A 7679-nucleotide genomic window follows, 5' to 3' on the forward strand; every position below is an offset into this window, starting at 1 on the left:
GAAACTCAGAGCTGAGAGGACAGGCAACTGGAGATTACATTTTCAATGTGTTCATGATATGTTACCATACTTTGCAGCTACTGGACACCGACTATATGCAAAGTCAGCCTATGTGTACCTGCAAATGATGACAGCCCTACCTGAAACACTCCCAGATGTCCACAAGAAATTTGAGCAGGGATTCCACGTAGTGAGGCGAAGCAACAGGTATTGGGCTGGACTGTCCACTGATCTCATATTGAGCAAGTGCTCATGAGAAATGTAAAAACACATGGTGGCCTATCGAGCTTAGTGTGGGTCCTTTCAATGCCAGCGTGTGCAAACATCAACAATGCTATGCAGTCATTCACAGGTGTCTCATATGAGACCAGCGACCAACATAAAGACCTGTCCAAGGCCAGGCAGACAAGAGATGTCGGTGACACGCTTGCCCTTCTCACCTATCTGAAAGAGAGAGATCCTTTCACTGAGAACCATTCCCTGCACAACATTGCTAATGGCATGACAGCCGAGCAGGGAGTGAATGTTGAGAAGTCAAGGGAGATAGGGTGCAAGATTTTGGAATCTATGATAGGGAAATCAGTGGAAGAATTCACCTTCAGGAAAGCTGACCAAGCAGTGACTCTTGCATCTAGATCAACTGTCAAGATCAGAGGAGAGACAGTAGTTGTGGATCCACAGCTGTTATTCCAGCGTCTCGTAGCAGTGAGAGACCGTTGTGAAGATTTGCCATCACTGTTCAAGTATGAACTTTGCAGTCATCCAACTGCTTTGTTTGAATCGTCACACCTACCCCTCCAGGCAAACAAGGCAGTCCTTGCCGATGTCCTCTGGAAGTCCATTGATCAGCAGCAAAGACAATCCAGTGGTGATGTCCAGCATGTCCTTGATGGGGGTGCTTTACTACATCGTCTACCATGGTCAAAAGGGTCGACTTATGACAGTGTGTGTGAAATGTATGTCAGATATGTCATACAGAAATATGGTATGACTACTCTCATAGTCTTTGATGGCTACAAAGACGAACCAACAATAAAAGATGCCACCCAACTGCGACGAACTGGTGTGACTGTACACTTCTCTGGTGACATGATCATCCAATCCAAAAAGGACCAGTTCCTTAACAATAAGGAAAATAAACAACGCTTCTTGGTTTATCTAAGTAATAAACTAGAGAGGGCTGGGTGCATCACAGACCATGCAAAGAATGATGCTGATGTGCTCATTGTCCAAACCGCCATTGCCTCAGCCAGAACCAAACAGAGAAACTTACAAAAAAGTTTAGTTTTCATGTTAAGATTCATTGTGGAAAGTTTCATTGTGATAGGACAGAAAAAAGAAAAGAAGCCCATTAGGGTGTTTAGTTTTCTCGAGGTATTAGCACACATCTTGAATTGATGAGAATTAAACATATTTCCGCATCTAGGATTTCTTAGGACTTTTAGTATGTTGTTCTAGACACCTCATAGAAATGATATCTGTTGAAAAAAATTCTCTTACAATTAGTCTGACTTTTGGGTCTAAAATGGGCTAGATTGCCTGGACTACAGTGCTAAGGTAGCCTAAAGTATGTGCTTATAGCAGAAGTTAGGAAATAGGGCCCTTAAACTTTTAACCCCTGATTTAACGTTTGAGCCACACTGGCATTGAAGATGCAACCGAGATCACAAGCACTTGGAATTTTTAGAGTTGAGGTATTACATTTAGTTTGACTCGGTTCCACAGATAAATATTGTGAAAATAGCCTAATGACAACATTGCAGATTGGCTATTTTCACAATGTTTGCCTCTTTCGTTGGTAATATTGGCAATTTGGCCAATGTTTGACCATTTTTATATTATAGTTTGTTGGTTACTTTTGACATAGTAATGCTCTATTAAATTGTCACTTTAGAAATGTGTAGATGATACCCTGTATACACTTATACTATATGTTGGTTTGTTTACTGTTGAGTAAGAAAACGATATAGTGCACATTAAGCTAATCATCTGGGGATCTTGAGGTCTCAAGGCCTTGAAAGCAGTTGTCATGATCCGTGTCGTGTTCTGTCTCTCTGTTGTGTTTTCTTGTTGTGTTCCTTGTTTCTTGGTTATACTTGGTGTTTTTACAATACAGTTGTGTTTCTTTACATATTTTAGAAATATATATTCTTAGTTCTAGTTTTAATCTACAATTGTGTACATTTTGTTTTGTAGTTATGACCTAGGGCAGGGGTCTTCAACAGGGGGTCTGGGACCCCTAGGGGGTCCTCAGAGTTACTACAGGGGGTCCGCCAAAACTTTGTGTGCTATGATTATTTTTTTTTTACATTAACCACTTGAACCCTAGCATCCCTTTTCCAGGGCTGCCAACACTCCTGGATCCCGCATGAGTCTCCTGGTTTTTGACCTTGTCTCCTAGCACTCTTCTGGATCGTCATTTCTTCTGGTTTTCTACTGGATTTGGTATAAAACTGACAAACTCCCAAAATTCACCTGGGGGAGGACCCCCAGACCCCCCGGTTTGGAGGTGTGGTCAGTGCATGCCATCATACAGAGATATTAACTTTTAAGTAATGAATGGTTATTATTAAAGAGGGGTCTTACACTTTGTAGTGACCAAAAAAGTCACTACAAAGTACTACCAATCAACTCTAAATTGCCTGAAACGTACTCCTAACAGGTTTTTGGGGGGACGATTTTGGCCTGTGATTTTTTCGGATTTAACTTTCGGTAGTGACAAACTTTCGTTTCGGTAGTGATACGATGGTGAAAAAAAAATATTTACTAAGTCCAGAGCTCGATGAATGTTAGGGACCAAAAAAAAAAGTCACTACAAAGTACTACCAATCAACTCTAAATTGCCTGAAACGTACTCCTAAGAGGTTTTTGGGGGGATGATTTTGGCCTCCACACTTAGTGATTTTTTCGGATTTAACTTTCGTTTCGGTAGTGACAAACTTTCGTTTCGGTAGTGACACAATGGTGAAAAAAAAAGATTTACTAAGTCCAGAGCTCGATGAATGTTAGGGACCAAAAAAAAAGTGACAAACTTTCGTTTCGGTAGTGACACAATGGTGAAATAAAAATGTACTAAGTCCAGAGCTTGATGAATTTTAGGGACCAAAAAAAAAGTCACTACAAAGTACTACCAATCAACTCTAAATTGCCTGAAACGTACTCCTAACAGGTTTTTGGGAGGACGATTTTGGCCTCCACACTTAGTGATTTTTTCGGATTTAACTTTCGTTTCGGTAGTGACAAACTTTCGTTTCGGTAGTGACACAATGGTGAGAAAAAAATGTTTAAAGTCCAGAGCTCGATGAATGTTAGGGACCAAAAAAAAAAGTCACTACAAAGTACTACCAATCAACTCTAAATTGCCTGAAACGTACTCCTAACAGGTTTTTGGGGGGACGATTTTGGCCTCCACACTTAGTGATTTTTTCGGATTTAACTTTCGTTTCGGTAGTGACACAATGGTGATTTTTTTTTTACTAAGTCCAGAGCTCGATGAATGTTAGGGACCAAAAAAAAAAGTCACTACAAAGTACTACCAATCAACTCTAAATTGCCTGAAACGTACTCCTAACAGGTTTTTTGGGGGACAATTTTGGCCTCCACACTTAGTGATTTTTTCGGATTTAACTTTCGTTTCGGTAGTGACAAACTTTCGTTTCGGTAGTGACACAATGGTGATTTTTTTTTTTACTAAGTCCAGAGCTCGATGAATGTTAGGGACCAAAAAAAAAAAGTCACTACAAAGTACTACCAATCAACTCTAAATTGCCTGAAACGTACTCCTAACAGGTTTTTGGGGGGATGATTTTGGCCTCCACACTTATTGATTTTTTCGGATTTAACTTTCGTTTCGGTAGTGACTAACTTTCGTTTCGGTAGTGACACAATGGTGACATTTTTTTTTTACTAAGTCCAGAGCTCGATGAATGTTAGGGACCAAAAAAAAAAGTCACTACAAAGTACTACCAATCAACTCTAAATTGCCTGAAACGTACTCCTAACAGGTTTTTGGGGGGACGATTTTGGCCTCACACTTAGTGATTTTTTCGGATTTAACTTTCGTTTCGGTAGTGACAAACTTTCGTTTCGGTAGTGACACAATGGTGAAAAAAAGAATGTACTAAGTCAGGAGCTCGATGAATGTTAGGGACCAAAAAAAAAAGTCACTACAAAGTACTACCAATCAACTCTAAATTGCCTGAAACGTACTCCTAAAGGTTTCTGGGGGGACGATTTTGGCCTCCACACTTAGTGATTTTTTCGGATTTAACTTTAGTTTCGGTAGTGACAAACTTTCGTTTCGGTAGTGACACAATGGTGAAAAAAAAAGTACTAAGTCCAGAGCTCGATGAATTTTAGGGACCAAAAAAAAAGTCACTACAAAGTACTACCAATCAACTCTAAATTGCTTGAAACGTACTCCTAACAGGTTTTTGGGGGGATGATTTTGGCCTCCACACTTAGTGATTTTTTTCGGATTTAACTTTCGTTTCGGTAGTGACAAACTTTCGTTTCGGTAGTGACACAATGGTGAAAAAAAAATGTACTAAGTCCAGAGCTCGATGAATGTTAGGGACCAAAAAAAAAAAGTCACTACAAAGTACTACCAATCAACTCTAAATTGCCTGAAACGTACTCCTAACAGGTTTTTGGGGGGACGATTTTGGCCTCCACACTTAGTGATTTTTTCGGATTTAACTTTCTTTTCGGTAGTGACTAACTTTCGTTTCGGTAGTGACACAATGGTGACATTTTTTTTTTACTAAGTCCAGAGCTCGATGAATGTTAGGGACCCAAAAAAAAAGTCACTACAAAGTACTACCAAGCAACTCTAAATTGCCTGAAACGTACTCCTAACAGGTTTTTGGGGGGACGATTTTGGCCTCACACTTAGTGATTTTTTCGGATTTAACTTTCGTTTCGGTAGTGACAAACTTTCGTTTCGGTAGTGACACAATTGTGAAAAAAAGAATGTACTAAGTGAGGAGCTCGATGAATGTTAGGGACCAAAAAAAAAAGTCACTACAAAGTACTACCAATCAACTCTAAATTGCCTGAAACGTACTCCTAACAGGTTTTTGGGGGGACGATTTTGGCCTCCACACTTAGTGATTTTTCTGGATTTAACTTTCGTTCCGGTAGTGACAAACTTCGGTAGTGAGGACCCCCAGACCCCCCACTAGCCACGCCCCCAACCAATCTCCTGGATTCTGACAGTCCAATGTTGGCAGCCCTGCCTTTTCTGAGGAGAACTTTAGCCAAAAATAGCAGATCTACAAGCTCACAAGATCGTTTTTTTTTGGCAAAGATGTAGAGGTGTAGAGGGTAAAAAGAGCAGACTAAGTAAACAAAAAAGTTTAATCTGAAACACAATTTTATACAATTATAGAGGGGGTCCCTGCTTCATCTTTCTCTCAGCTAGGGGGTCCTTGGCCTGAAAACGTTGAAGACCCCTGACCTACACTATAGGTGTTTTTTCATGTTTGTAGCTGGCTGTAATCTTTCACTGAAGAGCATGCAGGGCAATGCTCAAATACACACAACAGTTCTATAGTGGTAAAAAAACAAACAGTCAGACCTCTGTACCCTGCACGGTTTAACTGCTTCAGTGAATCTGACACTCCTTGGACCATGTCATTCACTCATCTCTCCATCGCAGCTTCTTGCTCTCAGGAGAACCTGTTCCCCTGTCGTCAGCCTCCAGCACAGATGTACGCCCAGATGTAACTTTTATTACAGTTTGTAAAAGTGACAGTTTCATGCTCATTGTCTGATGTGACTTTAAGGTTGACATGTAAATCAGTGTGAATGCTAATGTGCACTTCATTATCATCATCAATGTATGATTATTTGTCTAATTGTTTGTTTTTAATGTCACCTTTTCTTCAATAAAGCCCTGCCAACGACACCATATGGCCTGTTCCTTGGAGGAGTTGATGCAAAAAGGACTTTAGCTTGTTATTAATTCAGTTCCTACATTGACACAATAGTATATGAGAAAAGTCATACTAAACTCGTACTGTGTCATAAAAAAAGAAGTCATACAATACTTTAGTATAAACAAAATGCCATACAGTCCTGTCGTTAAAAAAATACTTTGTTCTTGTCAGCCTAAATTGTTCACAGCAGAGCTATCTATTTGTGTGTCAGGGTGACTGGTGTGGTTGTCATGGTTACTAACCATGTGTCATGTGTGTCAGAATGATTGGAGGGCGGAGTGTGTCATCAGTGGAGATCTGGCCCACCTGGATTGTCCTCTATAAAAGAGGTGGCTGGACTTCATTCTTATTCTCTCTCTCTCACCGTGAAGCTCACTGGGAGCACTCCAGCCTTTTGGATTTTGCTTGTTAAAGAACAAGATCACTGTGGTAGAGGTTTGGGTTGTGTAGTTACCTTGTCATGATGTAACTCCAAAGGTGAACAAGAAATCTAAAATAATTGCTGTATAATAATTGAATAGAAATTGATCATTCAAAATATGCTCCTCATTTGACATTGTACGGTGAAACGGCTCTCAAAGTCACTCTTTTAGCACGTAAACGAACACAAACAAAGCTGATTCAGTCAATATGAACATCACCAAACCCAGTACTGTTTTTTTTTTAAATAAAAATGTCAACTTCCTGTTGATTTTACTATTTGAAGATCCAGATCCGCGGATCCAGTCCGAGTTCTTTTTAATAAAAATAGCAAAATCAACAGGATGTTAGCATTTTTATTTAAAAAACAAACGGTACTGGGTTTGGTGATGTTCTCTATAGTCTGAATCAACTTTATTTGCGTTCGTTTGTGCTAAAAGAGTGACTTTGAGAGCTGTTTCAGCCTACAATGTAATTCAATGAGGAGCATTTTTTTTTATTATCAATGTAGCAATTATTTTAGATTTCTTGCCCACCTTTGGAGATGCATCATGGCAAGGTAACTACACAACCCTCTACCAAAGTGGTCTTGCCCTTTAAGCACTGTTAACCACCCCAGTATCCGTATTGTGGGTATAGCTTTAGCAGAAAATAGCCGATCGACAAGCTCACTGCGACACGTTGTGAGCTTGTCGATCGGCTATTTTCAGTCAAAACTTTCCTCATAATAACACAAAACAGAAAATACACTAGTATTGAGCCCTGAGGCTCACCGGTTACCCATATGGGGTTAAGTTGGTTTTAATAAAATAATTTAAACGTTCTTTGTTTGTGTGAGTTTCCTCATTTTGTTACAAACTCAGTCGTTTGCAACACTCTTGGTTGGTTGTTGCAATAAATACATTACATTTAAGTGGTTGAATTTATGTAATTTGTTATCCCTGAGTCACTAGAATACCTCAAAACGAAGTATGGAGCTCTGCCTATAATTGATCATTGTTTTGATTGATATGCTGCATGCCATGAGTGCGAAGTGGTATTTTCTTAAACTTAATTCAGTTAATCATAGAGGATCTGTGGTCATAATACAGCACTGTTTGAGGAACTATAGTTGAAAACTTAAGACATATTTTTTAATGTCCAGTCCAAAGTGAGAACAATGTAGCCTACTTGATTTAACACCAAAACTGCTATAGTTTTGATCATCTGAAACTAAGGAATTTATAAATGACAAAAAGGGTATGAATTTTTATGACATTACGAAACCTCTCTCTGTTTCCTTTCAATGAAAGTGTAAATCTGGGTTCAGACTCAGCCAGA

This window comes from Gymnoscopelus microlampas (assembly GCF_963454915.1).
Source record: "Gymnoscopelus microlampas genome assembly, chromosome: 13".
In the NCBI taxonomy this organism is placed as follows: Eukaryota; Metazoa; Chordata; class Actinopteri; order Myctophiformes; family Myctophidae; genus Gymnoscopelus; species Gymnoscopelus microlampas.